Source organism: Bos taurus, chromosome X (genome assembly GCF_002263795.3).
Source record: "Bos taurus isolate L1 Dominette 01449 registration number 42190680 breed Hereford chromosome X, ARS-UCD2.0, whole genome shotgun sequence".
In the NCBI taxonomy this organism is placed as follows: domain Eukaryota; kingdom Metazoa; phylum Chordata; class Mammalia; order Artiodactyla; family Bovidae; genus Bos; species Bos taurus.
This window is the reverse complement of record NC_037357.1, coordinates 24,137,548-24,162,675: the sequence shown is the minus strand read 5'-3', so window position 1 is coordinate 24,162,675 and position 25,128 is coordinate 24,137,548.

Sequence of the window (25,128 nt, the reverse complement as noted above, 5' to 3'; positions counted from 1 at the left end):
ACCACTGGACCACCAAGAAAGTGTCCACACACAGCTGTTTAAGTGTCAGAACCATAAACCAAGTTGGGTGACTTCAAAGCTTGGCCTCTTAATCACCATACTCAGGACTGCAAACTGGTCCACTCACTGAATGGAGTGACACACAATGTCGAGGCCAAAAGAAGGTAGTGTCTGAACTAAATGGACTTAAATAATCCTCAAAGTCCATAAATGTCATGACTACAAGGAGAGTTTGCTTTTGTCCAGCTCATTATGGGTCCTTGAAGTGGCAGTAGCATGTCCCCAAGGTCAGGAGTAACAACTAAAAGGACTACCATAGACAAGGCTCTGTTGACAAGCTTGATCCCAGATTGATCCCAGACATCCAGAGAGCACCTCTTCCTTGTCTCTCGCTTGAAGCTATTCACTTCATCTCTTGCTACTCAGTCTCCTATGCAAGCCCCTCAGTCTACAGAGTTGACAAAGACTTGTGCCTTTCCAGGTGTAATTCTGATGCCTCCTGACTTTCATCTCTTCTTTTGTTTCTGTGCAATCTCAGCCCACATAACAGGCACTTGTCAAACATCGTTTTCACAAAGAAGTAGAACCTTTATTTTGTTCCCAAATAAAATAAGACATTAAAAAAAAATTACAAATCAAGCTCATTGGTTGGTGGAGGGAGAAGTTCAAGGAAAACAGTTTAAAAACCAACCTCAAGTCTACAAAAGTCCTTGGGAATACTTCAACCTGGATGTATAGAACTTTGTTCCACTGTCTAGACAAAGTCAAGTGTGAGGTTGCATTTCTCTGTCGAGTCAATGATATCTCTAAAGAGAGGTGGAAATTCCCCTCAAAATGATTCATTTTCTTTTTCCCACAAACTATCATTTTACATTGTGATGAAAGTGATTTTTAATGCTTAACTTGGAAAGTCTCATTGATTTGCATTAATTGGCATGTTTTATGTTCTTGTTTGTTTTATAATTCACCTTATTCACTGACAACACTCCTTACAGGTTGTGACTCATTCCCAGCTCAGATTCTTGTGTATCCTCCTAGAAATGTACATATTTCATACATAAAAATATATACCTTGTGCTTTAGTTTGCATTTTAATTATATTTTGCTGAACTTAAGGCAATCCTAAAGGATTTTAACCTTGAATATTCTTTAGAAGGACTGATGCTGAAGCTGAAGCTCTAATACTTTGGCCACCTGATGCAAAGAGCTGACTTGTTGGAAAAGACCCTGATGCTGGGAAAGATTGAAAGCAAAAGGAGAAGAGGGCGACAGAGGATGAGACGGTTGGATGGCATCACTGACTCAATGAACATGAGTCTGAGGAAACTGTGGGAGATGGTGAAGGTCAGGGAAGCATAGGGTTGCAAAGAGTTGGACACGACTGAGCAATTGAACAAACAAAATGCATCATGGATTATAAAATGCCCCATTATTTCATGTACATTAGGGTACACTGATAAACACTGATGCACAATGCTTTGTTATCAGAATCTTTATTTTATATTTGTTATAAGAGATTTGTAGACTTATTTATATGTAGATGCAGACTCTCTCGTGCATGCATCAAAGGGGAAAGGTAAATGAAACAAATTAGTTGTGGTATTTTTTAGGCTGTACTTATTCAGAATCCAACTTTTCAGAATCACATTTTGACTTCATCATTGAAGACTTTGTTTTCCCCCAAAATATTTTTTTCTGTGCTTACGTGATCTACTGGCATCTTGGATTTTCTTTCATGTGGCTAACAGATTCTGCAAGCTTTGTGGAACATATTCAAAGAATACAAATTATAACACAACTGTCACATGATGATAGAATCATTTCAAAGATGCTAAAGAAGATCTCAGCGATATTAAAATGAGGAAAATCTTACAAGTGATGAAACGTGGTATTTATCTTTCCATAGCACAAATGACATCATAACTACACACTGTTCTACAACTTTTTTCTCTCTTAATATTATTTTAGACAGAATCCATATTCACACACGAATATCTACCTCATTTTTAGGTGAACATATCATAATTTACTAGGAAGTAGTTCATTTTCCCTAGAATTTAAAATTTTCCAGGTCTTAAAAATCTACCTATATTCCACCCCCTAATTGTCACCTACATTACAATCCCTTAATATCTTATCATGGCTTGTAAGCACACCCAAAACATTTTTTTTTTTTAAACGGGTCAAATTCAAAAGCAAGCATCTGAAATTCCACTAACTGCTTTCAAGCAGCACTTAATTGACTTCACCTTGTTCCCGAACTCAGCCCATTCCGGTCTGGTGCGCCCTATGCACATATGCAGAAAGCATCCGGATGTTTTAATTCTTAGGGTAAAATGGTCATATACCTCAGGGAAGAGAAGCCTTAAGTCACTGCTGTCAGGGTTGGCTCTACAATCTGCGGGGCACAGGGCAAAATGAAAAAGCAGTAGTTCATCTACCCTTCCCACCGGCGGCAGCCTCAACCCAAAACACATGAACAACTGCTAAGGGTTGCAACCTCAGTGCCAGACAAAATAGGTACCTGACTCAGGGGTGAGTGAGAGGATCACCCCTACTTCAGGCAGCCTTCTGAAGGCTCAATGGCTCTGCTAGCCCAGGGAAGAACCGCTTCAGTCTGGCCCCACCCCAAGATGCCCTGGGGCGCATGCAGCCAACTGAACTTCCCTGCATGGAGGTCTGGCCCCCAACCCCGAGTGGACCGCAACCGGCAGCAGCAGAACTTGGGCCTCTTCCAGCTGCCATGATTCATTTGTTGCCCCAGCCAGCGTTGCGGCGCGGGGGGTGGGGCACCGAGAGCAGCAGTTGGCACTGGGCCATGGAGTAGGAATTGTGCTGCGAGGAAGAAGCTTGGAGGGACCAGCAGGCAGGGAGCAGAACAAGAACCTATGGTGGGGATGTGGTGGGAGACAGGAAGGGGCATCAGAGAAAGCCCCAAAGCCTTGGCGCAAGCTCCACTGTCTTCCTTGGACTTCTTTTTACAAAACATACGTCCAAAGATAAAATTAAGAATTTCAAGATGGTGGCCACAAAACACTCAACCCAAGTACAGGGTCTTTCTGAACCAAGCCCGGACCATTGTAAAAACAAAGGCCCCCATAACACCTCTCACCTAAATGACAAAGGTAAAGGTCAAATTAATCAAACTGCGAGGACACTGTGCTTGGAAGCTAAGCAATGTGGTCTGAGGAAGGTTTCTCGGCAAGCCACACCAAGCTCCACTGGCAGTTAGAGCTGCAGGGCTCTGAGAGTGCTGGGAGCTCTCAGGTTTCCTGGGGAGTGATAAGAAGCAATCAGAAAGCATTGGTATGCAATCCGTCTGGTAAACTGCCAAAAAGAAACTCAGAAAAAGGAAGTCTTATTCTAAATAAATATTCATTTCCATATCTAATTTCAGTGTAATTTTATATTCTCTCCTTTTTTTCCCCCCAAAGGGACCTCAACTGTGTATAAGCTCCATTCCTGAAATTCTTTTTTTCTAGAGATATCAAGACAGAGATACAAGAATTCTCTACAGGTTTTCAAAGCTGACTTTCAGTATAATACTCTTGGAGAAACTCATGACAATCTGTGTGACATGCACTTTAAAATAAACAAAATTATGACAATGCAGAGTAGTAACTTTCGTCTTAAAAGAAATCTAAACTGGAATTAAATTTGAGAAATAGCTCAGACAGACTCAAAACCTGAAAGAACTGGCAGCCAAATTCAAAAGATTTTAAGCAAAAAGAAGACAAGGTATATTTTAATATTCATCATTCAAATGTGTTTTTACTTGCTCCTCACCTATTTTTTATTAAGTTTCTCTGGACCACGCCAAAAGGGCAGAGAAGAAAAGAAACTAGTGTACTGTTGTCAATATTAACATGACACCCCAGGTTAACCTGACCCCTAAGACTTGTTAATTTGCCAAGAATAAACTAATATATGAATGTTGGACCTAAACACTGGCCTACAGAACAATGGTTCACTTCCATTCAGAATTCATTTCTTAATTTATTCTTGCGAAGGTAGTATTCCCTAGGTTCAAATAGCAGGAATTTGTGCATATCTAAACATAAACTGCCAAAGCCTTTGACTGTGTGGATCACAATAAACTGTGGAAAATTCTGAAAAAGATGGGAATACCAGACCACCTGACCTGCCTCTTGAAACCTGTATGCAGGTCAGCAAGCAACAGTTAGAACTGGACATAGAATAACAGACTGGTTCCAAATAGGAAAAGGAGTACATTAAGGCTGTATATTGTCACCCTGCTTATTTAACTTATATGCAGAGTACATCATGAGAGACGCTGGGTTGGAAGAAATACAAGCTGGAAACAGGATTGCCGGGAGAAATCTCAATAACCTCAGATATGCAGATGACACCACCCTTATGGCAGAAAGTGAAGAAGAACTAAAGAGCCTCTTGATGAAAGTGAAAGAGGAGAGTGAAAAAGTTGACTTAAAACCTAAGGTCCTAGCATCCAGTCCCATCACTTCATGGGAAATAGATGGGGAAACAGTGGAAACAGTGGCTGACTTTATTTTTCTGGGCTCCAAAACCACTGTAGATGGTGATTGCAGCCATGAAATTAAAAGACGCTTACTCCTTGGAAGGAAAGTTATGACCAAGCTAGACAGCATATTAAAAAGCAGAGACATTACTTTGCCAACAAAGGTCTGTCTAGTCAAGGTTGTGGTTTTTCCAGTGGTCATGTATGGATGTGAGAGTTGGACTATAAAGAAAGCTGAGCACCGAAGAATTGATGCTTTTGAACTGTGGTGTTGGAGAAGACTCTTGAGAGTCCCTTGGACTGCAAGGAGATCCAACCAGTCCATCCCAAAGGAGATCAGTCCTGGGTGTTCATTGGAAGGACTGATGTTGAAGCTGAAACTCCAGTACTTTGGCCACCTGATGTGAAGAGCTGACTTATTGGAAAAGACCCTGATGCTGGGAAAGATTGAGCGCAGGAGGAGAAGGGGACAACAGAGGATGAGATGGTTGGATGGCATCACTGACTCAATAGACATTGGTTTGGGTGGACTCCAGGAGTTGGTGATGGACAGGGAGGCTTGGCGTGCTGCAATTCATGGGGTCACAAAGAGTCGGACACAACTGAGCAACTGAACTGAACTGAACTGAAACATAAACTGACTTGAAAATCAAACTAGTTGAATTTAGAGACTAGTTCGTTAGAAACCAACAGATCTATAAGTGATTAATAACCATATGATTTTCAAAACAAGCACATTAAATCAGTGTTATTCCAAGATGATGGATGTTAATAAGGCTTACTGTGGTGATCATTTTTCAATATACACAAATATCGAATCACTATGTTGCACCATGAAATTAATATGTTCTACATCAATTATAACCCAATTTTTATAATAATAAAATAAAAATTTTTAAAAACAGGTGTTATTCCATCCATTTTGGGATGTGTTAAATTTTTTTCCACTATAAAAAAAATGTTTTAAAAACAATGCCATATTAATGTAATTAATTTTTAAGACTACATTGTGCAAAAACTATAGTTCAAATTAAAGCCAAAAGTGCCTGTGTTACTAGCAAATGCTGACAAATTTATTTATTTTGTAATTGCAGAATAGTTAATTTATAATATTGTGGTAGTTTCAGGTATACAGCAAAGTTATTCAGTTATACATATATATATATATTCTTTTCCACATTATTTTTCATTATAGGTTATTACAGATGTTGAATATAATTCCTTCTGCTATACAGTATATTCTTGTTGCTTATCTAATTTATGTATAGTAGCTCTTGCCTGGAAAATCCCATGGACGGAGGTACCTCGTGGGCTGCAGTCCATGGGGTCACTAAGAGTCAGACACGACTGAACGACTTCACTTTCACTTTTCACTTTCATGCATTGGAGAAGGAAATGGCAACCCACTCCAGTGTTCTTGCCTGGAGAGTCCCAGGGACGGGGGAGCCTGGTGGGCTGCCGTCTATGGGGTTGCACAGAGTCGGACACGACTGAAGTGACTTAGCAGCAGTAGCAGCAGCAGCAGCTTGTTATCTGTTAGTCACAAACTCCTAATGTATCCCTCCCCTCCTTCCCTTTCCCCTTTGATAACCATAAGTTTGTTTTCTATGGAGGCTGACAAATTTAGAATGTGGGAAATTCTACAGGACAAATGATTTTTGAGCAAATAAACTGCAAAAAAAAAGAGGGTAACATAACTAGTATAGATTTAAAAAGAATAAAGGGACATTTTATTTGCCATGTGTGAATTTAATTGGATATTGGTTCAGGGAAAAAAATAATTTTTTTTAAAAAAATTGGGTTATCAGCCAGGCTTTTCCCATCTAAAGTTTTTTTCCTCCTTGTAATTAATAAGTATTTAATGGAGAAGGTGTTTTGAAATTATATTAAAAACATGTATGAAACAATTGTGGGAATTTGAATGCTGACTTGCTTTCAGATATTAAGGAGTCGTTAATTTGGGGGAGTAATAATGTTATTGTTATATTTTCAAAAGGAGAACTTACCTATCAGATAAGTATTACTTTAGCATTTGTGGATGAAATGATGTTTGAGGTTTGCTTTAAAAACTGCAGTGGTTTAGGCACGCAAATGAAACAGATTGGCCAAAGCCAATTGATAACTGTTTAGTACATGGGAGTCCATTATACTGCTCTGTTTGTTTATGTTTAAAAATTTCCATAAGACAACACTGAAACAAAATAAGAGATTAATGAATTAGTAATAACAACAGCAAACTTGATAAATAAAATTGTTTTCCCTATGAAAATATCAATGAAACAGACACTTAGCAAGCTTATCCAAGAAAGAAAATACAAATATTCAACACTAAAATGTAGATTCCATGGGGGCAAATATTTCAGCTGTCTTGTTTGCCACTGAATATGACATGAAAGCCAGAAAGCATAGCACAATACCCAGCACATAGCAGGTACTCAATAAATACTAATGAAAGAATGAACAGGAAAAGAGAGTCAAAGAGATGAGTTTAAAAGTCAGAGAATAGTATGTACAAGTTTATGCCAACAGGGACTTCCCTGGTGGTCCAGTGACTAGGACTCTGCACTCCCAGTACAGGTAATCCAGGTTTGGTCCCTGGTCCAGGAGCTACATCCCACAAGCCACAACTAAAGATCTCACATGCCACAACTAAGATCTTGTGCAGCCAAATAAATAAATAAAAAGAAATATTAAGAAAAGTTTATGCCAACAAACTTGAACACCTAAATAAAATGGATAATTTTCCCACCAAAATGGATAATTTTCTAGGAAAATATAGTTGCTACCAAAAGAAGACAAAAACACCTACAATGAATCATCACTAAATATGAAATTAGATATTTTGACAAAGGTCTATTATCCCAAAAGACACTAGGTTCACAATGGTTTATACATAATTTTTATCATTCTCTCAAGGAACAGATATTTTCTATATCATTTTCACATTTTAACTACATCATATTTAATTATATAATTCTCTGTATCACTGGGGATGGGGGGTGGGGTGCCTCACAGGTGGCTCAGTTGTAAAGAACTGCCTGCTGATGCAGGAGACACAGGTTCAATCCCTGGGTCAGGAAGATCCTCTGGAGAAGGAAATGGCAACCCACTCCAGTATTCTCACCTTGAGAATCCCATGGACAGAGGAGCCTGGTGGGCTGCAGTCTATGGGGTCACAAAGAGTCAGATACGGCTGAGAGACTGAGCATGCACGCATATGTGCATGCATGCTGTATCACTGGGAACATGAAAACATTCACAATTAATTTCACAAGGTTTGCAAATATCCAATATCAAGACTGACAGAGAGCACAAAGAAAGAAAATTATTGTCAGATTAAAGCTCTCTAAGAATATAACATAAAAACCTTAAATAAAACATTAGCAAATATATAATTCAACAACACATTAGAACACTACTAGAGGAGGAATGGATTTTGATCAAGGCAACAACTCCCCTCAAAAAATGGATGGCCCAATATTAGGAAATCTGTTGAAATAATTTATTACATAAACTGGTTAAAGGAGAAAAATTATATGATTATCTCAATAGATGGTAAAATAGCATTTGGTAATTCAACATCCATCCCTATTTTGAAAAAAAAAATAATGAACTAGGGATAGAAGAAATCTTCCTAAACATGATGGAATATTTATCAAAAATTACCATCAAGCATACCTAGCAATGAAACACAAGAGCTCTTCTCATTAAAATGAGGAGCACAATAAGGATATCCATTATCACCGCTATTATATGACATTATCATATAAATTCTAGCCACTGCAACAAGATAAAAGGTATTTCTTTTGAAAAGGAAGAGGCAAAATTATCACTATCTGCAGATGATGATATGACAGCCTGGAAAATTCAAGAGAAAAACTATTAGAAACAACAAAAAAATACAGTTTTTTGTATATATATATATGTGTATATATATAAACTCAATAGACTTCCTATGCAAGCAATACTACATTAGAAAATGTAATGAAACAGATGCCAAACACAAAATAACACAAAATAATTCATAGGACATAATTTAGAAAGTCAGAGTTCAGAAACAGACCCATGCATATATGGGAATTTATAATAAAAATGGTATTCCAAATCAATGGAAGAATGATGGATTACCCACTTAAAAATAAAATTATATCCTAGTCACCAAATAAAACTAAAAATATATTCAAATACTTTTACAATTAAAAGAAAAGCAATGGAAGAAAATATAGGAGAATATTTCTATAATCTTGGAGTAAGGAAGACCTAAGTATGTCATGAAACTCAGGAACCATAAAGCAAAAGATGGATTTAATTCCATATAAAATAAAATTATGTATACAGAAAAGGAGACCACAGTACAAGCAAAGTTAGTGAACAAATGAAAAACTTGGGAAAATATGTACAAAATAAGATAAAGGATTAATATTGTGACTTTGTGACCAAACAGAATAAACAGTTCCTATAAATCAATAAAAAAAAAACCCTCCAACAGAAAAGGTATAAAGTTATAAAGGATACAAACTAGCAATTCACCCATCAAACAGCTGCATAGATAAGCTTAGCAAACCATTGCCTAAGGGCCCTTATTCAATATATATATATATATATGTGTGTGTGTGTATTTTTAATATGAGCCTACTTCAACTCATGAGAGGCCTGATAGACCCTATCTATAGCCACATATATTCTAAACTTCTTTATCTTCATTTTCAGCGAGTAGATTGACCTTCCTCCCATTCAAGAACAAACCCTCATATGTGCCCTTAATACCAACCCTTCTTTCCTCCTTCAAAAGAAAAACAACTAGTCTACCCTTGGCATCTGAGCTTTTAACATCTCTTTCATTCTAAAATCCACTACAATATGTTTTTTTCCCTGTACTATACTAGTGAAACTGTTCTCTATATGGAGACTAGCATCTTTTAACTGTGAATTCAATAAGCATTTTCCAGCCTTTATCTAACTGGATTTTCTGTTGACATTGACATTCTTTATTACAGTACCTCTCAATGTTCTATGAATGGTCCTTACAAACCAGAAGACTGGAGTCTAGCAACTTGTCATCCAGTATTTTTGATTATCCCCAGGAACAAAAATTTCTGAGTTTCCCCTCACTATAGGATCATCGCTGCTCATCATTCTCCAGCATCTAACTCAGAGATGCAAGCCATAAGTTGGCACCTAAACACGTGGTGATCATACATTATAGTTACCATGAGATAATCTTTGTTGATATTGGAATAATTATTAATAGTCTTTCTTGCACTAAAGTCTGGATGATAAATTATATCGTCACCTTACAACTTAAGAGAATCCAACAAGAAGAAAGTGAAAGAATAAAATAATGCCTATATGCAGGGCCCCAGTAAAATAGACCTGCTCTGGAGGAGAGAAAAAAAATCATTACTTGAACAAAATAAAACATGTACAGCTTAGAAAATCCAATTATAAATATTTTTTAATTGAGGACAAAAATATATATTTAAATTTTAAAATTCAGTAAAATTGAAGAAGATAAATTTAGATAAATTGAAAGAAAAGCTGATCACTTATCAAGACAAAAAAATAGAGGCCTGGAAGAAAGAGTAGAAGAACTCTTTCAAAAATATATAAAAGGGACTTAGAAAATAAATGAACCCAGAATATCTAATCTGTGAAGAAAAGGAATTTTAGGAGGAAGAAAATGAAGGGAGGGGCAATAATTAAACAAATAATAGAAGAAACATCTTCCCTTAGTAAATAAAAGTAAAGTTTGCAAGTTGAAAAAAGCTCACTGAGTTCCAGGCAGTTTTAATACATGTAATAATACATGTTTTATTGTATTAGAAATACAAATCACATATGGTAAAGCACCTAAATGTACAGCTTTATGAATTTTTACATATGTAATACCTGAGTAACTAGCACCCAGGGTAAAATACAGAATGTTACCATCACCCAAGAGAATCCTTCTGGCTCTTTCAGTGTCAAAATCCACTTCTATCCAGAGTTGGTTATTAACACAATTTTTAAACCCATACATTAGTTTTATCAGTACTTGAACTTTCTATCAGTGGAATCATACAGTAATATACACCTTTGGTCTGGGTTCTTTGATTTCAACATTATGTTTCTGATGCATCGATATTAATGTATCTGTAGTTTGCTTTTATTCTTCTGTAAAATTCCATTTTATGAGCATACCATAATTTATTTCTCCATTCTCCTCTTGATAAATATGTGGGTTGCTTTCAGTTGTTGCTATTATAAATAAATCATCTATGAACACTCTTAAACATATCTTTTGGTGGACATATACACTCATTTCTCTTGAGTGTGTAACTAGGAGTTAAAGTGCTGGGTTATAATGTGTCTGAAGCTCTGGTAGATGCTGGAAAATAGTTTTGCAAAATGATTGAAAATTTTTTAACTTCTACCGGCAATATATGAGAGTGCCAGGGGTTTCATGTTCTTGCCCCAAATTAGGATTTTCAGTTCTTTATAATTTCAGCCAGAATAAAAAAGATGAGAACATTTCCACCTCGTTTTATGAGGCCATTATTGCTCTGATGCCAAAACCAAAGACATTAAATAAAAACTACATGGAAGTATCTTTTATATACATGGGTATATAAAATTTTAGCAAATCAAATCTAGCAAAAGTTTAATATGTTATGATAAAATGGGGTTTGTCCCAGGAATTCAAGGGAGACTTAACATTTGAATTTTATTCAGTGTAATCTATTAAGAGAATAACAAAGAAGAACCATATGATCAACCTCAAGAGATATCAGAAAATATCTGATAAAATCAAATCTCATTCATAATGAAAGGAAAAAAACTAGGAACAGAAGAAAACTTCTTTGAATGGGTAAAGGGCTTCTACAAAAATTCCACAATAAATATCATACTAAAAACAATGAAATTCTGAATGCTTTCCCCTTCAGATTAAGGAAATGGCAAAGATGACTGCTCTTACTTCTTCTATTCAACATTGTACTAGCCAAGGTTCTAACCCAGGGTATTAGGTAAGAAAATGAAATAAAAGTTACAGAGACCAGAAAGGAAAAAGCAAAACTCTAATGCAGAGGACATTGTTTGCCAAACTCATGGAACTATGCAGTTAAAATAGATGAGTTTTATAAATTATGCTTCAACAAAACTGATTTTTTTTAAAAAGCAAACTCCCCACAGAGAAAACTCCAGACTCAGGACCAGTGAGTTTCATAGTTTCACTGGCCAATCCTATTAACCATTTAAAGAAGAAATAATATTGTTAAGAGAAGAAGTAAAAGATTTAAATACATGGTGAAATAGTAGCAACTTTTAAAACTGGATTGTGCAATATTGTTAAGATGTCTATTTCCCCAAAATTCAGTTAATCACAATCATAATCTGAGCAGAACTTCTGGAAGAAAAAGTGGGAGAATACACACTACTTGCTTTCAGTATTTATTTTAAATCCACAATAATCAAGACAGTGTGCTACTGGCATAGGATAAAAAATTTTTTAAACTAGAATAATACAGACCCCAGAAACAAACCCACACAGAAACAATTTTTTGATATTTGATAAAGGTCTATGATCCAGCTATTCCACACTTAAGTATGTATCCAAGAGAATGGAAAACATATGTGTGTACACAAATTTGTACAACAATGATCATAGCAGCATTATTCATAATAGCTAAAAAGTGGAAACAACCTAAATGTCCATTAACTGATGGATAAACAAAGTATATTATGCCCATACAGTGTAATGTTATTCTACCATAAATAGGAATCAAGTACTGATACATGCTACAATATAGGTGAACTATGAACACGTTATGCTAAATAAATGTTCTGGACTTAGATAGTGGTGATGGTTGACAACCTTGTGAATATACTAAAATTTACTGAATTGTACACTTTAAAATGGTGAATTCATGGTTTGCAAGTTACATCTCAATTTTAAAAATTACCTTGAGATGTATCATAGGCCTAAATATAAATGCTAAATCTATAGTGCTTCTAGAAAAAATAATGGGTATATATTTAGATGACTTTGAAGTAGATAAAGATTCCTTAATAAGAGTACAAAAGGCAGTAAAGAAAGCATTAAAGGAAAAAAATGATAAATTGAAAGTCACTGAAAATTATAAACATCTATTCTTCCAAAGTACATGGTTAAGAAAATCAACTCTCCCAGAGTGGGTGGAAATATTCTCAGTACATATAACTGACAAAGAATTGACAAAAGAACTCCAACAAATCAATAATAAAAAGGCAACTCAACTTAAAAAAAATTGGCAAAAGATTTTGAACAGACACTACTCAAGGAAGACATACAAATGGCCAATAAGTACATGAAAAACTGTTCAACAGCATTAGTCATAGTGGAAATGCAATTTAAAACTACAATGAGATACCACTTCACACCCACTAGGACAGCTAAAATTAAAAAGACTGGCAGGATGAAATGTTGACCTAGATGTGGAGCAAATGGAATTATTCTACATTGCTGGTGGGAGCTTAAAATGGTATAAACCACTTTCTAAAAGCTGGGCAGTTTCTTATAAAGTTAAACATAGAGCTGGAGGAACTCCACCGCTAGGAAGTTATCAAAAAGAAAGGTAAACATGTATTCATTTTTTAAAAACCATGTAAAAGGTCGTTTATAGCAGCTTTATTCATATTAGGCAAATGTCCATCAACAGGTGAATGGATAAATAACTTGTAGTATATTAAATACACAGGAATATTACTCAGTATTCAAAAGAATGAACTACTTATACATACAACATGAATGAATCTCACATACATTAAGCTGAGCAAAGGAAATCAAGTGGAAATGAGAGATGATAGTTCATTAACAATAGCACGTATATTAACATTAGGAATAAACTCAAAATGAGAAGTACAAAAATTAGGTGAAGAAAGTAGGGAAAACCACTAGACCATTCAGGGATGACCTAAATCAAATCCCTTACAATTATACAGTGGAAGTGACAAATATATTCAAAGGATTAGATCTGATAGAGTGCCTGAAGAACTATGAATGGAGGTTTGTGACATTGTACAGGAGGCAGTGATAAAGACCACTGCCCCAAAAAAGAAATGCAAAAAGGGAATGTGGTTGTCTGAGGAGGCCTTACAAATAGCTGAGAAAAGAAGAGAAGATAAAGGCAAAGAAATAGAGGAAAACAATAGAATGGGAAAGACTAGAGATCTCTTCAAGAATATTCGAAATACCAAGGGAACATTTCATGCAAAGATGGGTTCAATAAAGGACAGAAATGGTATGGACCGAACAGAAGCAGAAGATATTAAGAGGTGGCAAGAATACATAGAAGAACTATACAAAAAATATCTTCATAACCCAGATAAAGCATGATAGTGTGATCACTCACCTAGAGCCAGACATCCTGAAGTGCGAAGTCAAGTGGGCCTTATGAAGCATGACTAGGAACAAAGCTAGTGGAGGTGATGGAATTCCAGTTGAGCTATTTAAAATCCTAAAAGATGATGCTGTTAAAGTGCTATACTCAATATGCCAGCAAATTTGAAAAACTCAGCAGTGGCCCCAGGACTGGAAAAGGTCAGTCTTCATTCCAATCCCAAAGAAAGGCAATCCCAAAGAATGTTCAAACAACCACATGATTGTACCCATCTCAGTTCAGTTTAGTCGCTCGTCATGTCTGACTCTTTGCAACCTCATGGACTGCAGCACGCCAGGTCTCCCTGTCCATCACCAACTCCTGGAGTTTACTCAAACTCATGTCCATTGAGTCGGTGATGCACTCATCTCACACGCTAGCAAAGTAATGCTCAAAATTCTCCAAGCAAGGCTTCAACAGTATGTGAACCGTGAACTTTCAGATGTTCAAGCTGGATTTAGAAGAGGCAGAGGAACCAGAGATCAAATTGCCAACATCTGTTGGATCATCGAAAAAGCAAAAGGGTTCCAGAAAAACATCTATGTCTGCTTTATTGACTATGCCAAAGCCTTTGACTGTGTGGATGATGACAAACTGGAAAATTCTTCAAGAGATGGGAATATCAGATCACCTAATCTGCCTCCTGAGAAATCTGTATGCAGGTCAAGAAGCAACAATTAGAACTGGACATGGAACAACAGACTGGTTCCAAATAGGAAAAGGAGTACGTCAAAGACGTATACTGTCACCCTGCTTACTTAACTAATATGCAAAATGCCTGGACATGGAACAACAGATTGGTTCCAAATAGGAAAAGGAATACGTCAAAGATGTATACTGTCACCCTGCTTACTTAACTAATAGGCAAAATGCCAGGCTGGATGAAGCACAAGCTGGAATCAAGATTGCCAGGAAAAATATGAATAGCCTCAGATATGCAGATGACACCACCCTTATGGCAGAAAGCAAAGAAGAACTACAGAGCCTCTTGATGAAAGTGAAAGAGGAGAGTGAAAAAGTTGCCTTAAAATAAAACATTCAGAAAACTAAGATCAGGCATCCAGTCCCATCAGTTCAGTTCAGTTCAGTCACTCAGTCATGCCTGATTCTTTGTGACCCCATGAACCGCAGCACGCAAGACCTCCCTGTCCATCACCAATTCCCGGAGTTTACCCAAACTCATGTCCATTGAGTCGGTGATGACATCCAACCGCCTCATCCTCTGTCGTCCCCTTCTCTTCCTGCCCTCAATCTTCCCCAGCATCAGGGTCTTTTCCAATGAGTCAGCTCTTTGCATCAAGTGGCCGAAGTATTGCACCATAGCCTTGACTAGATGGACCTTTGTTGGCAAAGTAATGGCTCTGCTTTTCAATATGCTATCTAGGTTGGTCATAACTTTCCTTCTAAGGAATAATCGTCTTTTAATTTCATGGCTGCAATCATCATCTGCAGTGATTTTGGAGGCCAGAAAAATAAAGTCAGCCACTGTGAGGGTTGTACAATAAACCAAATGTGTCTTCATGATGTGTATAAAATTCAATCATAAGGAAAATTAATTTAAAATTTCTCTTCCTCATTAATTAGTGGTTCATTTGAGGCTGCATATGAAAACAGTGTTCTTCTCTGTTGAATAGGATGACCCCTAAATTTAATTTATATGTCTAAACTTTCTGTGGGTATTTACTTTGCAATGTTTCAGCAGTTTTCAAAAGCAGAGAGTCTAAACTCTTAGAAGAATTCTAATAACTCCTTTATATATACACTATTACCATTCCACATGCACACCTTTATTTTGTACTAATTTACTAACAAAGCTTAATGCCTAACTGAGAACAGTTCTTGTCATAGAAGTCAGGATGTCAAGTTCATATTTGTGTAAATCCCACAGGGACGGACAGGCAAGCCCATTTCCTATTATGTGCCCCAGGGTGGAGTCCTTGCTCACTCCTGCACCAACAGCTCCTGCTACCAGGGCCGCTGCTTCTGCAGCTGGGGCCACCCACCATGGACAGCACCAATCTGGACCCAGTTCCCTAGGCTGACTGCCTTGGGGCCCTATGTGGGCCAGACTATACAAAAGGTCTATTTGTGCCCACATAACCTGCCATTCCTGTGAACCTAAGCCCACATGTGCACCCGCTACCATCAAGCACATCTCCACTGTTCATGTACCTGCATCATTATTTTATCAGATTTCATTTACAAAACACAGATCAAAGACAACATTGTTATGAATCTTTAGAAGGCAACAGTAAAGCTTGCCTGGTGGTGGAAAGGTTAGGACTTCGCCTTCCAACGCAGGGGGTACATGTTCAATCCCTAGCTAGCGAGCTAAGATCCTGCATACCTTGAGGCCAAAAAACAAAAACAGAAGCAATATTGCAACAAATTAAATAAAGATATTTAAAATAGTCCACATCAACAAAACCAAACCAAACCAATTATGGAGTCCTTCTGGGGGTGGGGTCCCTATGTGACTGCCCAGGTGGCACACCTAAGATGACCCTGGTGCCAGTTAGGGCATCTGATACTTAACCAATCAGTGAACATACATCAGGTCCATGCAACAGATCTGGTGCTCACTCATGGTATCATTTTCCAGCCTTTCCTAAATGTGCTATAACAAGGAGGAACATGACTATTTCTACTACCAAAATAATAACTCAGAAGCCTGTATGCCTTTGTATTTTCATATCCATTATCTCACCAGAGTGCCACAACCCACTGCGATAGTGAGAAAGGATTATTGGTTCTAATTAATTAGTCCTCGCAACAATCCATGGTTGTCTAGAAGTATTTTTGAAGCTGTCTGACAGATGAAGTCAGAGGTAAATGATTTTCCTATCTACCTCACCAGGCTGTTTGGGTGACTGAAGTTAAAAGTGGTTATGAAAGTGTTTTGTCAGCAATGAGGTAGAGAGCACATATATTACCATTATTCTTTCTTCAGAACATCACATGGTAAGGACAGGGGAATCAAATTCAGGTTTACAGTAACTAATCAAGATCTCACCTTTTAAATGTTAAATCTTTTCATCTTAGGTAACCTGGCCAAACAACCTGTACCTTAATCTGAACTCTTCATGGTCTGAGTCTATTTGAGAAGGGCAACTTGCTACTTCCAGGAAAATAAAATTCTACAACCAGCTAAGAATATCACCTGGACATGGAACAACAGACTGGTTTCAAATAGGAAAAGAAGTACATCAAGGCTATATATTGTCACCTTGCTTATTTAACTTATATGCAGAGCACATCATGAGAAATGCTGGGCTGGAAGAAACACAAGCTGGAAACAGGATTACCTGGAGAAATATCAATAACCTCAGACATGCAGATGACACCACCCTTATGGCAGAAAGTGAAGAAGAACTAAAGAGCCTCTTGATGAAAGTGAAAGAGGAGAGTGAAAAAGTTGGCTTTTCATTCAGAAAACTAAGGTCATGGCATCCGGTCCCATCATTTCATGGCAAATAGATGGGGAAACAGTGGAAACAGTGTCAGACTTTATTTTTTGGGCTCCAAAATCACTGCATATCGTGACTGCAGCCATGAAATTAAAAGACACTTACTCCGTGGAAGGAAAGTTATGACCAACCTAGACAGCATATTAAAAAGCAGAGATGTTACTTTGTCAACAAAGGTCCATCTAGTTGAGGCTATGGTTTTTCCAGTAGTCATGTATGGATGTGAGAATAGGACTATAAAGAAAGCTAAGCGCGGAAGAATTGATGCTTTTGAACTATGGTGTTGGAGAAGACTCTTGAGAGTCCCTTGGACTGTAAGGAGATCCAACCAGTCCATCCTAAAGGAGATCAGTCCTGGGTGTTCATTGGAAGGACTGATGCTAAAGTGGAAGCTCCAATACTTTGGTCACCTGATGCGAAGAACTGACTCATTTGAAAAGTCCCTGATGCTGGGAAAGATTGAAGGTGGGAGGAGAAGGGGATGACAGAGAATGAGATGGTTGGATGTCATCACTGACTCAATGGACATGGGTTGGGATAAACTCTGGGAATTGGTGATGGACAGGGAGGCCTGGTATGCTGCAGTCCATGGGGTTGCAAAGAGTCAGACACAAATGAGCTACTTAACTGAACTGAACTGAAGAATATCACAAATAAATTCAAAAACAAGTCTGAGAAATACAAAATAGAAAAAAATACTCTTGTATGTTTGTGAAGTAACCTATTACTATAAAACTATTGGGTTAAAAAGGTAAATCATGAGTAAAATTATAAATTGTTAGAACTCAAGGACAATTAAAACATCATAGATCAAAAATGTGTGGGACACAGAAAGAACTTTAAGGCTTTAAATACATTTACCAGGAAATCAAAATTTTAAAACAGTTAAGCATTTAGATCAAGAACTTGGAAACAGGGCAACAGAGCAAACTCAGAGAAAAACAGGAAAAAGAAAATAACACAGGTAAAGGAAGAAATCAATGAAATGGTGAAAAGGACATTGAAGATTAAAAAACAGAGAGCTGGTTCTTTGAAAAATAGTAAGATGGACAGGTCTTAGGCAAGATTTTTTTTTAAGGGGGAGAGAGACAGACAGACAGATATATACACACACATACATGACCTCAATGACAAAAAGAAAAGAAACACAAAAGACCTAGAAAATGATCTGAATAAATGGAAAACCATTCCAGCATCTTCCATGGGACAACTTAATACGGTTAAAGATCAATTCACCTCAAAGTGACATATAAAAAGGAAATTCTGATCAAAACTCTTGTTGCATTCTTTGAGGAGCTTGAGAAACTTACTCTAAAATTTACATGGAGGGTGAACTTCCACTTCAGTGGTGTGTGTGCAGGGGTGCCTGGATCCATAGACCCTGATCATGGCAACGATCCTGGGTTACTTGCACCTCCACAGGCTAGCTCATATAGTCTGCCTGCCTGCTCCTGGAATGCACAAACTCAAACTATGAGGAGAAGAAGTACAGGATAGGGGACAGTCCCAACTATGACAGCAGCATCCCACTCTTCTTCAGTGAAGTCATCCTTGACATTATGCTCTCTGCTCCAAAGACAACCAGACCGTCCTTCCTTTCTGTGTTTTTTGTTTTTTGTTTTTCTGCCATGAGTCACTTCACCAGAACCCTGGCCTGCAGACTTCAGGCCTGATTTCCTCAGCACTGCCCTGAAGACCAGTCCTGGCCTGGTATGCGGACCCTGCTCCCCCAGTGTGCTCCCTACCCAGTCCTGCCTGATTACCAATAAAGCTTTAACCACAAAAATAATAATAATAATAAGTAAAATAAAATAAAATTTACATGGAAAAACAAAGGTCCACAAATAGCTAACTTGGAAAATAAGAACTAAAAAGATCACAATGTTCCATTAGCTACTGACATACTTAAAATCTGTAGCAATATTTTTTGAATCTTTGCTAACCAGGGGCTTCCCAGGTGGTCAGTGGTAAAGAATCTGGCTGCCAATGCAGGAGCCGCAGGAAACGTGGGTTCCACCCCTGGATCAGGAAGATCCCTTAGAGAAGGAAATGGCAACCCACTTAATTATTCTTGTCTGGGAAACCCCAAAGACAGAGATGCCTGGTGGGTTACAGTCCATGGGGTTGCAAAAAGTCAGACATGGCTGAGCAACTAACACTTATCCTTACCCAGATTGTGGTCCTCAAATACCGTTTCCTACTAAACAAAACCAAAGCTACTTAGAGAAATGGCTGATTGCAGGTCTATGAAAGAAAATGTACAAGATAAACCTGAAACACATTGGCTTGCCATGTAGGAAGGAGGCAGTACAGAAATCACTAAGTCATGTTGAAAGGACCACCCAGGAGCCAACATGAAGAGGCTCCCAAAGACCAAAGGCAATCAAGTTCAGCATCAATAAGAATAATGACTGCCATAGATTGAAGCACATCAATTATGTTTAAATCCATGAATTTACAATGATACCAAAAACATAAAACAAAATTTTAAAAGACTAGTTAGTTACTTTTAAAGATGCCAATAAACCAACTTATTATTTTGGAAAATATGTAAATAAAGTAGAAGAATCAAACTGTTACTCTGACTCCTAAATGAATTGTACCACTGAATAACCAAATAGTAGATAGGGGGATGTTTTTCTTATTTTTTTTTTTTTTGGATGTTTTTCTTAATTGAAGTATTCCAACTAAAAATAAGGGAGAAGTGAAAGAATTACAGTTTCATTATTTTGCATTCCTAAATGAAATAATGTATCGAGACACTGATCATCAGAAAAAGAAAGATAACAAAGCCTCCTGATGGAAGAAAACACCACTGTTTACAAAGTCACCTCAGAAAACCAAACCTGAATCTGATCAAGTCTCTAGATTCCACTATGACTTTATAAGAAATACAGAAAACAGAGGAACATATTGAATAACAGAATAGAAATGCATTCAACAAAATCAAGAATAGGAAGTTTCACAGGAAAAAAGAATCAAATCTCTTCCTTAAATAAAATGCAAAGGGAAAGAGATGGAGGGCAGAACCAGCAAATTAAAATCATTTAAGAGACATATCAATGAATCACACTTTATTTGGATTCTGATTCAAACTACAGACACGTTTATGAAACAATTAGAAACTTAAACACTGATTAGATATCTGATCATGTCAATGAGTTATTGTTCTTTTCTTCTTGTCATAATTGTATTTGGATTGTTTTTGCTTTAATTCTGTATCTTTTAAAGATACATACTGAAATATTTATACATAAAATGACATGTCTTAGTCTGTCTTTAAAATAATACAGAAGGTGTGGACAGTGAGTGGAATATAGATTTTAAATGACTGTAAGTTTATGATTATGGAGGTTTGGCAATGATTACATGGTAGTTCATTATATTAATCAGTCTAGTTTTGTTTATGTTTGATGTTTCTCTTAATCATGAAATGTTTAAAATAATACGATACTTTCAACAAGACTATATGAATTAATCAATGAAACAAGAGAAAGGTCAGAATCTGGCTCTATCTTTCTATCTATCCAAATGGCTAACAAATATATAAAAGAAAGCTCAAACAGATTGGGGATTTAAAAAAATGCAAACTAAAGAAACATTGAGGTATCACTTGACAAAAATTAGGAAACCAGATGCTGCCAATTGTTGGCAGAAATAAGGAAAATTCAACTATTTATATATTTTCTGGTGGGATCTTAACATGTAGACCTATAGTGTGCTTACAAATACTTAACAACCAGCTCTGGAGAAAGAAAAAATACATAGCTTTACCATATATATACAAGTGTATATATATATAGTATATATGTTTTTGTGTATACATTATATATAGTTTACTATGAACTTTATTGATATCTAGGCATATAGCATACAATTCATAAATAATGATAAACAATACATGTATTGTAACTTCCATAGAATTAATTGATTTTCATAGAATGCTTTTGTTGATTTTTGCCAAAGTGTTTTCCTGTGGATGCAATCCAAGAAGGAGTGCAGATCTGATATGAATGTTGGTTGATATTTTAGTGCATATTAGGAAGACAGCAAGGGCTTCCCCAATGACTCAGTGGTAAAAAGTCCGCCTGCAATGCAAGAGATGTGGGTTTGACCCCTAGGTCAGGAAGATTACCTGGAGTAGGAGATGGCAACCTACTCCAGTATTCTTGCTTGGACAATCCCAAGAACAGAGGAGCCTGGAGGGCTACAGTCCATGGGGTTGTAGAGCATTAGACATGACTGAGCGACTGAACAGGCATTAGGAAGAAGGCAAAAGTGAAGCAGTGAAGATGGAGATGTGTTTGTCAGTGATCTGAGCAACTTCATTGCTGAATCAAATATTGGAGGAATACTTCCTTAAACTTTTGTGTTATTTACAATGTAACAGCTACAGACCTAATATACTTTAAAATTTATTTATATTACTAACATTTTCTTCATCACTTTCCTAAGCCTAAACAATTAATGAAACAATAAATCAGAGGTCACCAAACTTTTCCTGTAAAGGGCCATATAAGAAATGTTTTAGGTTTTTGTGAGTCGTATGATCTCTGTCACTATTGAACTATTCAACTCTGCTGTGTAGCACAAAAGCCATCGTACACATTATGTCAACAAATGGGCAAAATTAGGCAGTAGGTTGGGTTTCCATTGTTTGGCAACCCCAGTAATTTGTGGCATTTGCTGATTTTGCTACTAATACGATGTCACTGAACGTGAAGTTGTGAAGAGATATGCATTAGCACACCACTATACAGCATTTCTACAATAGAAATAGCACACGCATAAATGCTGATAAGTGCAAAGATAATCATACTATACAGTAAAATAATTAGGAAGTGATGAGTTTTGAATATTTATTACTTTTGATTTTTATATAATTTATCTAATTGAAATTTTATACAATTTAATGTATAATAATGTCTCTTTAACAGTCAGCTTTGCACAGTTCCTAAAAATTAACCAGCTTTTGTGAGCCTATTTGAGTAAATTGGTAAAGATTATTGAGAAGAATCTACCATACCTAATCCAGTGATGGAGAGGATCTTCCACTGATAGAAAGCATAGATATGATGTGGTGGATATAAATCATTAAATGCCAGACAACAGAAGAATGGACTAGACATACACATAGGAACCTGTTACACAACTCGAAGCATTCACATTGCTGTCTTTGCAATGGCATCTCTTGAGTAAACCATAACAGTATGATTAGATCTTAAAAACATAGTGCTGAATTCTACTTCAAGCCATGATGGAATGACTAGAACTAGATTAACCCTCTTGACGTGAACTTTTAGAAAATTGTACAAAACATATGAAACGAAGTTTTTAATCACTGGGCAACAGGCAGCAGAAGACTGTGATCCATGCAAGAAGAGAAAAGAGATACAAAGTAAGCCCCATAATTACCCTTTGTTTCTTACCTGGATGCATTGTTAGACCACAGTGGAGGATGAGGTGGAGAGAAATGTAAGCACAACATGGAGGGCTTGTTGACTTAAGAATTCTTGATAGAAATCAGAGTCCTGGGAGCTTGAAGCAGTTAGAATTTGTAGGACAGAGTACTGGAGAAGACAGATCACACAGAAAACAGCTTTAGAACTCTACATTGGGAGAAACTATAAGAAACACTAGTAGCTTAAAAAAAAAACAGACTAGTAACTAAAAGCTAAAGAATTTGTAGAATTCATAGAGCCTGGAGAGTCATTTGATTTCTAAACAATCAGAGTAAAGAGTCCTTGTTGAGGATGATGGAGGGAAAAAATATTTGAGGGGAAAATTGCCTTAAATTTTAAAAATTTAATAGAAACTCTAAACCACAGACTGAAAGGCTCAAACAGGATACACATAATGAGATCCACACCAAGGCACATCAAAATCAAATTGCTGAAAATCAATTATAACTTTAAAATCATAAAAGAATCTAGGAAAAGAAAACACATTATATAGAGATATGAGAACAAACTCAGATCATAAGACAGAAAGCATGCCAGCCAGACAAAATATGGCCTATCTTAAGAGAAAATACAATCAATGGACACTGAATCCAATATGACACAGATGTTGAGATTATTATGCAAGAATTTTAAAGCAACTATTTATCACTATGCACAATAAAGTAAAGAACAGAGAAGATAAAAAATCTCAGCAGAGAAACAGAAAGTGTAAAACTGTGAAAGGGAAGTGTTAGTCGCTCAGTTGTGTCTGACTCTTTGTGACCCTGTGGACTGTAGCCCACCAGGTTCCTCTGTCCATAGAGTTCTCCAGGCAAGAATACTGGAGTGGTTCACCATTCCCTTCTCCAGGGGAGCTTGCTGACCCAGGGATTGAACCTGGGTCTCCTGCACTGAAGATTGTTTACCATCTGAGCCACCAGGGAACCGCATAAAAGAGAAGCAAATGTAAATTTTAGAACTGAAAATATAACTCTGAAATTTTAAAAAGCACTAGACGGGCTAACAATATAATGAACATAACAGAGGAAAGATTCAGTGAGATTTGAACACAGTTCAACAGGAATTATCAAATCTGAAGAACACAGAGCAAAGATTTTTTTTTAATGAATAGAACTTCAGGGACCTATGGATCAATCTATATATGTTAAAATTCTAACACAAGTGTAATTGCAGTTCCAAAAGGAGAAAAAAGAGAAAGAATGTGGCACAAAGAACATTAGAAGAATAATGGCCAGCATTCCCCCAAATACAGTAAAGACATACATTTACAGGTCTAAGATGCTAAGTGAAATCTAAATAGGATAAATATGAAGAAAATTAGATTAGTCACATTGTAATAATATTGGTGGCATCATTTTGAAATATTCTAGTCAAAGCTATGGTTTTTCCAGTAGTTATGTATGGATGTGAGAGTTGGACCATTAAGAAAGCTGAGCACTGAAAAATTGATGCTTTTCAACTGTGGTATTAGAGAAGACTCTTGAGAGTCCCTTGGGCTGCAAGGAGATCCAACCAGTCTATCCTAAAGGAAATCAGTCCTGAATATTCATTGGAAGGACTGATGCTAAGCTGAAACTTCAATACTTTGGCCACCTGATGCGAAGAACTTACTCACTGGAAAAGATCCTGATGCTGGGAAAGATTGAAGGCGGGAGGAGAAGGGGACAACAGAGGATGAAACGGTTGGATGGCATCACTGACTCAATGGACATGAGTTTGAGTAAACTCTGGGAGTTGGTGATGGACAGGGAGGCCTGGCGTGCTGCGATTCATAGGGTCCCAAAGAGCCGGACACGACTGAGTGACTGAACTGAACTGAACTGAACTGATATACTCACAGATTGGGAAATAGTGGAAACAGTGTCAGACTTTATTTTGGGGGGCTCCAAAATCACTGCAGATGGTGACTGCAGCCATGAAATTAAAATACGCTTACTCCTTGGAAGGAAAGTTATGACCAACCTAGATAGCATATTAAAATGCAGAGATATTACTTTGCCAACAAAGATCCGTCTAGTCAAGGCTATGATTTTTCCAGTGGTCATGTATGGGTGTGAGAGTTGGACTGTGAAGAAAGCTGAGTGCCAAAGAATTGATGCTTTTGAATTGTGGTGCTGGAGAAGACTCTTGAGAGTCCTTTGGACTGCAAGGAGATCCAACCAATCCATCCTAAAGGAGACCAGTCCTGGGTGTACATTGGAAGGACTGATGCTGAGGCTGAAACTCCAATACTTTGGCCACCTGACATGAAGAGCTGACTCACTGGAAAAGGCCCTGATGCTGGGAGGGATTGGGGGCAGGAGGAG